Here is an 8,347-nt window from a genome sequence, read left to right as displayed (position 1 = left end):
ATCCTTATAATTCTAAGGTTAACTGCTTAGAACAACTTGAATAAATTATTTGTTAGCCGATGAACAGTTATATGATTAAATAGTAGAACTCCCTTAAATCATATCTTTCTCATATTAAATTCTTCATTTTTATCATAGTTGATTAATTATCATTTTAGTTTATTGTTTTCTTTTCTCGGATAAATCTAGTTTAGTACTTTTTAATTCATATACAAAAAATCCCCCTTTTTACTTGCATTTTGCTCGAAAGAAATCATCCTCTGTTCTCTGTGGATTCGACCTTGCTCACCATTACACTAATTTTATTTTAAAGAGTAGGAATTTAAATTTGATGGCACAACGACAGCACACCAAATTTTGACGCCGTTGTCGAGGAACAGTGCAAGGTTAGTTTCTTTTGAGTTTAGTTATTTTATTTTCTTTTATGCCTCGTTCTTCTCGTACAGGTGAACTCGAATATAATCCAAAAATCGAGAAGACAGCTAAAAGATTGAGAAAAGAAGCAAGGCTACGGGGAAACAACCATCATCATCATCATCTCCTGGTTTAAACGTAGCATTGGAGTCAACTAACACTAAATGAGAATCCGATCTTGATCTTAACATTGAAAGAAGTGAGAGTGAAGAAAAATTAATGGCAGAACCAGTTCAAAGAACCATCAGGGAGTTAACCAATCCTAATGTTATTCAGGAGCCATTATGCATTCAATTCCCTACTACTGAAGCTACTTTTGAATTAAAATCGGGTTTGATTCATTTATTTCCTACTTTCTGTTGTCTTGCAGGTGAATATCCTCACAAACATCTGAAAGAGTTTGATATTGTGTGCACAGCCATGAAACCACAAAGTATTACCGAGGAGCAAATCTTACTGCGAGCTTTTCCATTCTTTAGCCGACAAAGCTAAGGATTGGCTCTATTACTTGCCCTCTGGGACGATTACGACTTGGGACAATATGAAACAACAATTTTTGGAGAAGTTCTTCCCAGCTTCACGCGCAGCAAATATCCGGAAGGACATTTGTAGGATTAGACAGCTACAAGAGGAGACTTTATATGAATATTGGGAGAGATTTAAGAAATTATGTGCCAGTTGTCCTCAACATCAGATTCCAGAACAACTCCTAGTCCAATATTTCTACGAGGGTCTCTTACTTTTCGATAGGAACATGATTGACGTTGCAAGTGGAGGTGCATTAGTAAACAAAACACCTCAAGAGGCACGAGCTCTAATCTCCAACATGGCTGCCAATGCACAACAGTTTGGGACTAGGCTAGATAACCCTACACGACAAGTTAATGAGATAAGCGCTAACCCTATCGATCAAAATTTAGATTCTTTGACATCCCTTTTGAAAAAGTTGGTTGTAGGACAGGTACAACATGCCAAAGCTTGTGGTATATGTGAGATTGTTGGACATTCGACGGACATGTGCCCTACATTACAAGAAGATCCAACACAACAAGTTAATGCAATCGAAGGATTTCCTGGACAACCTCAGCGCCGATATGATCCATATTATAATAGCTTCAATCCAGGATGGAAAGATCACCTGAATTTCAGCTGTAGGAATCAAGGAGGTCAAGAGGAATATCCACAACAAAATTATCACAAACATCCATCACATGCGCAAGCCTCTAACTCATGTATGTCCCTAGATGAAATTGTGAAGGCCTTAGCTCGGAACACTCAAAAATTTCAACAGGAAATGAGGACTAGCATTCAGAATTTGAGCACTCAAGTGGGACAGTTGGCAACCGCAATTCACAAGTTGGAAGCACAAAATTTAGGCAATCTACCTCCTCAGACAGTGGTGAATCCAAGAGAGAATGTGAGTGCAATTACTTTGAGAAATTATAAAGAATTAAAGGTTCAAGAAATTGGGGTACAAGCATCAGCCAAGCAAAAGGAAGAAAATGAGATAAAAGTTGAGGATAAAATAATCAATCAAGATGATGCTCCGAAAGGTAAGTTTTCTCCTCTATTTGAGTATAAACATATTCCCACATTCCCTCTTGCATTGAATAGGAAATGTGAAAGTATTAAGGAGTTGAATAACACTTTCGTAGAGGCGAGGTAAATTTTCCTTCATTAGATGCTATTAAACCAGTACCTCGTTGTGCTTTTTAAAATAATTGTGTACTACACAAAAGGGAAATAAGTTGAAGGACTGTAAAAGAGAAAAGGTAGGAGAACATGTTTCTGCTTTTATTCAAAAAACTATTCCTATCAAATGCGGTGATACAGGTATGTTTTTTATCCCTTGTACTATTGGCGATACTAGACTTGAAAATGCTATGTTGGATTTGGGTGTTTCTATCAATGTCATGCCTGATTCTGTTTATAATTATTTGGAACTTGGCTCTCTTACTGAAATCGGCATTGTGATTCAATTGGCTGATAGGTCCACTGTTTATCCTAGAGGTATAATTGAAGATGTTCTTATGAAAGTTGAAAATTTGGTTTTTCCTGCTAACTTTTATGTGCTTGACATGGAAAATGATGATTTAAACAGTCAAATTTTGCTAGGAAGACCATTTTTGAAAACTTTAAAGTCTGTCATAAATGTTAATAGTGGTACCCTTACTATGGAATTTGATGGTGAGATTGCTAAGTATAATATTTATGATACAATGAAATATCATGTTAGTGAAAGCATTATTAATACTCTTGATGTCGCTGATCACTTGTCACAAGAAAATTCAAAAATTGTTGATAAGAATGATTTAGAAGAGATTATTGAAAGAACTGTTGAGAATTCTAATACTATAATTTCTCTCTCTGATTCGCAGACATCTAAAATTGCTCGAAAACTTCCTCTAGATCGACCCAAGCATGTACTCATAAAAGGTAGGAAATATCCAAGGGATAGAGACTTCCAAGAAATTCAAAAAAAACAAGCATTTGCTGAAATTTGCTATAAAATATTCAATGCAGAATAAAGTGGACGAAGTGAATATCTATGAACCACCATGAGCAACAAGAAAGAATGAATGTCGAGCATAACGACTTAAAAAAATTGCGCTTTTAGGAGGCAACCAAAATTTTTGTTCTAGGAATTTTTTAAGTTTTTGTTACTTTTGGACAGAAGAAATCTTTTTATAAGGCGTGATCACGCCTTAAAAGAAAACTCCTTCTGGTGTAGTAAAAAAAATGGTCCTACACGCAGATGAAGTATTTTAATAAGGCATGATCATGTCTTATTCGTATACTTCCTATGTAGCCCCATCACAGTAGATGTTTTTCGACAAAGCGTGATCACGCCTTGCCCGAACACATCCTATTTTTTTATTTTTAATTGAAAAAAAGGACCAAAACACAGAAGATGTTTTCGGCTAAGGCGTGATCACGCCCTACCCAAATATCTCTTCTGATATCAAACAATACAAAAAGGTTTTCAAATAGAAAGTGAATTAAAAAAATTGAAGCATCAACCATAGTGTTTCCCCTTTCATCCCCCGATTTTCGTTTCTCCTTCCGAAATTTCTCGTAGGCTTCTTCCTCTCCGTCGACCTCCATATCTCAGTTCTTCACAACTGTGCACGGTGCACAGATCTCATCTTCGCTCCAGCCCACCTTCGCACGGCCATCTTCCCGCTCGTCCACCTGTTCGCAGGCAAGTCAGTCGCACCACTCTAGGTGATTTCTTTCCTACCCCTCTCATATTTCGATTATCGGTGTTTACACGGTGTTTGGTTTAATTATTCGTTTCACTATCAATTGGATATCATTGTGTGCGCCTATTATTACTCGCTGAATTTGTGCTTGTGACCCGTGTCTGTTGTTTGTTGTGGGAGAATCGTGTGGAGTAGTAGAATTTGTTGATATAATGAGTCGGGTTGGTTCTCATGCATCGCATATGTCGGGGTCGGCTTACAATCCTTCCATCACACCTCCACCACCACAGCAATAAAACAATTTTCTCTATGATGCCCAAAAAAAATCAGGGGAATTCTCTAACTTACCTTGCGTTTTTACTGTCTGCGTTGTGCATCTACTTTTTGTGTCATTTAGGACATTGCCACATATAGGTGTGAGAGGGGTTATATAGCTTTATTTATAGTTTCAATTTCTATTTTTACTTTTAGTTTCAATTTCTATTTTTGTTTCTAGTTTCAATTTATTTCTCTATTTTTTCTTTTTTCCATTTTTTTGCATGTTTATTCAAAAAAAATTTAAAATTATGAAAAGTGAATATAAAAAAAGGGAGAGAGAGTATGACAGAGTGAAGTTGTTTGATCCATAAAGCATTTAATGTTTATTTGTCATCTCTTTCATTTGAATCTTGAATGTCTCTGATGCGAGGCTATGAAAAAACTGATGTTTTCTTTGTGTGCAACTGATTTTGCATTCTTACTGTTACATTTGTGGGTAGTTGCTCTTGATGGTGTGTTGAAATGACAAGTGTATGGGGTCAAACACACATATCATTCTTCTTTGGTGAGCTTTGAGCCTATGAACAAACACTATATCATGCTCTATTTTATTTTATTGTGTATTGGTCATGCATTGTTAATTTTTTTAGAACTTGCATTGTTATACATGTCTTTTTTGATATCTTGTGATGGATTAGAGGCATAAACAAAATAAAGGGCATTAGGTTCAAACCGTTTTCTTTCGCATCATCAATGCCGTTTTTTTTGAGCCTACCCTGATTCATTTACCCCTGGTGAGCCAAGTTCGAGAATGAGCCTATTCATTGGAAAATAACCACATTACAAGCCATGATAAATCTTTCTTTTGGTTATTCCTCTATTTGAACCCTGAATTGGAGAATCATACAAACTTTTCGCATTTAACATGCTTTGAGCCAAGAAAGTGCAAATTGTTGTGATAGAGTGATTAATGCTCGAAGTCATTGTCTTAAAAAAAACTTCTTATGCAAAATAAAAAAAATAAAACAAAGAAAAATGAGAAAGAGAAAATGAAAAGGCAGAATGAGAAGGAAAATAAGAGCAACGAAGAAGAAAAAAACTCTCTTGGATGTTATATTGAGATTGAAGATGTTATTGTTAGTTGAATGCAATTGTCTTTGTAAAAAATGCGTATGATTTCTTCAATTCCGTAAACTCATTGTGCCTTCTTTCCTACCTGACCTCTAGCCATGGTACAACCCATTTACAGCCCTTATTTGTGCATTTTAATTCATTCATTTGGTGGATGATATGATATATTTGGAAGCTTATGGTAAAAAATTTCAGTGTTTTGACATTAGAGCTCCTTGATACATACCTAGACACTTACGAGTTAAATGAGCGAATCATGTGAAGAGTGTTTGGATCCTATGCATTTTTTATTTCTACACATTCGGATGAAAGCACTTGTTCATAATGTTGATATGTCAGATGCTCAACAATTAAATTTCTTCGGTGCATGAAAAAATATTTTACGAACAAGTAAATAAAGCAGAAAGAGGATAATGAGTTGAGATAATGAATTGAGCTCTTTTATGCTTGAGGACAAGCATGGTTTAGGTGTGGGAAGAGTTAATTATTGATGAACTTAAGAAAAAGAGAAGCAAGAAAACCTATGGCTTGAAAAGTAGTTCAACTATCAAACCATGCTCGCGGAGCCTGCTTAAGGCCATAAATTTCTTTGTGTAGTTTGCAAACAAGTGGCTGCTTAGCATTTTGAATTTCAAACTCTGACGATTGTTGAATATAAATATATACTTGGGAATAATACTTGGCTACTAATCGTTCTTTCTAGTGAGCAACAGATCCATCAGTGTTGGTCTTGACCTTAAAGACCCAAAGGCAGCCTACAATAGGAACATTAGAAGTTTGTTCAACCAAAATCCAAGCGTTGTTTTTCAGCAATGCATTATACTTTTGAAACAGAAGGCAGTTCAATCTTGAAATTCATTTATCCAAACAAAAGATTTAGTAGGCGACCTTGTGAAGTAGAGATTGAGTTCCTGTTGTGCCGCCTCTTCGTTTAGTTTATTTCTGTTGTGAACGATGAACTGCTAAGAGTGAAATTTTTCAAGTTATAGGTTGCATCAGCATTTTAATCTGTTTGCACATTGCAAGTGGTACCAACTGTATTCACAGATGAGAACAGGCGTACAATCCATTCAAATCAGGTATGATTTAAACACCACATGTGCATTTAATACCCTACTGCATTGTATGTTGGGATCTTTCTACTGGAAAGGATTTGAGATTCATAATATTTTGTCATACCGCAGTTTTCAGTTACTGAACATATTAAAGGAGCAGAACTAGGCCAACTTCAAGCTCTTCCTGGAATTTTCTTCTTTTACAACCTCTCACCAATCAAGGTGAACATATTCAAATATATAAATACTGAATAACTAGTATTCCATCCCGACCGTCATCAAAGTGAAAATTGTGCCAGTCACTTGCCTTTTTCGTTTTTCTAAATTTGTCGTTTTCTTTGAAAGTATTGTGTTTACTGGTCAACACAACGTGGCTCCATGTATCTGATTGCATCTATGTAAAGGAATCCTTCTATTCTTTATATTTGATGGTTACAGGTGACTTTACATGTTTCATTCTTGCATTTCTTGACCAACGTCTGTGCCATTCTCTCTCTCTCTCTCTCTGCGTGCATGTGTACATCTTCTTTATGTCTAGTCCTTTTGACAGCCATGTATCTTTAGTCTTCTGTTCTGGTATATTTGCAGGTGTTTTCACAGTCTCAGGGATAATTGACTCGCAGTCTCGGGGATAATTGACTCATTTGTATATCACAGTCAAAAGGCAATAAAAAGAAAAACGGAGCTCGGTAAATTTATCTGATGATTTATGCAGCTGCATTATATTCGATTTGAAGTTGGAAGGTGTTAGATGGAGAGGATCATTTTTCTGTCCTGAACAAAAGGAAATTATTTCAGAAATTCCCCAATCCTTATAGGCGTAAGATGTTGTTTGGACTCTCGATGAAGATAGATAAACTCTTTTCAATATGTCTAAAGGTTACAACTCAAGTATTATGAAGATTTTGCAATGTGCTTCATATATCCACTAGGTGCCGTGGCAGTTAACATCGTTTTCGAGTCATTGGAATTCAACACTAGGCGGCCAAAGCGAAACGATCTGGCCTGGAAATTATGATTGAAAAATCTTTATTTATTCACATACATACCAATACCAAATGGAAAAATGAACTTTCTGTGAATTCTCAACAGCCAGGCTTACTGTATTTCTTCAAATATTATTATCATGCATAATCAAATTTGAAAGAGTGGCGAAGCAGGAGGTGGAATGCACTTGCCCATGCAAGAGATGTTAGTAATGCTACAACTGACATAGCATGGTACAAAATCCATGGAACCTTTGATTCCACGTTCCATGTAACAAACAATCACGTCACGCCCGCATGTCGCCAAGCATACCGTCTCACTTTTAACATTTGGGAACCACGTCCGATTGCCCAATTTTACAATATGATGAATTCAGGAACTAAAATCGTAAGCGATTGATTATGCTTGAAAGTTCTTCTAGCAGTCTCCATCTCATTACATTACAGATATATTGTTGAGATCAAATGAAACACTCACGCAAGATCAGGGAAAGAGAGTAGAGTAAAAATAAGTGACACTCATTTACTTGGTTCGGATTGAGATCAATCCTACATCCAAGGTTCTGGGAACACCCCAAAGAAATCCACTAAAATAAGAACAAGATACAAGCGAATACAATTCTCACAGAATCACACCACCACCGAGTTCTCACAACACAAATCTATATGTTTGTTTCAGACTTGTATATCATGATTGGCTTTCCCTTCTATTGAGCAATTCTAGACACAAGAATTATATAAAAGAAGAATGGATGTCAGCGTGTGCTGTATTCAAAGAATTTTCACTTGAAGCATCGGAGAGAAGAAGAAGCCTTAAGCTGTTATATCAGTTAACAGCCCTCTAACCAACTCATATCCAATTTAATCCGTTGACCTCAAGATCATCAAGTCATAGCCGTTGGATGCACATCACTTAGCCATAAGAAATCTCAGCCATCTGATTAATATAATGAGTCAAATAAAACTTCACAATTCTCCACCTATTTGGCTCATTTCAGTGGTTCCAAAAGCATGTTCCCAGGTTTAGGACCCGACAGTCACTCCTCCACATTGAGCAGGCGCAATGCATCCTTAAGGTTATTGGCTGGGATAACTTTTGTTAACATATCCGCAGGGTTAACCTTTGTGTTGATCTTTTTGATACTTACTAGTTCCCTTGATATGATTTCCCTCACAAAGTGTAATCTCACATTGATGTGCTTAGTCCTTTCATGAAATACCGTATTCTTAGAAAGATGAATCGCACTTTGTGAATCACAGAAAATCGTAGAAGAGTTTTGTTCATATCCTAATTCATTGA

General features: G+C 36.3%; 1 long non-coding RNA gene and 1 pseudogene across 1 annotated transcript; both read left to right on the top strand.

Moving 5' to 3' along the window:
* Nucleotides 1–633: 633 nt before the first annotated feature.
* LOC142524021 (uncharacterized) lies at nucleotides 634–2,942 on the top strand (annotated as a pseudogene).
* A 2,379-nt stretch (nucleotides 2,943–5,321) lies between these two features.
* LOC142524688 (uncharacterized) lies at nucleotides 5,322–7,499 on the top strand. The gene is made up of 2 exons (XR_012814942.1): nucleotides 5,322–6,283; nucleotides 6,650–7,499. It is a non-coding gene; the product is annotated as an uncharacterized LOC142524688 (long non-coding RNA).
* The last annotated feature ends 848 nt before the right edge of the window (nucleotides 7,500–8,347 follow it).

This window comes from Primulina tabacum, chromosome 14 (assembly GCF_025594145.1).
Source record: "Primulina tabacum isolate GXHZ01 chromosome 14, ASM2559414v2, whole genome shotgun sequence".
NCBI lineage: Eukaryota > Viridiplantae > Streptophyta > Magnoliopsida > Lamiales > Gesneriaceae > Primulina > Primulina tabacum.
This window is presented reverse-complemented; position numbering and strand designations above follow the sequence as displayed.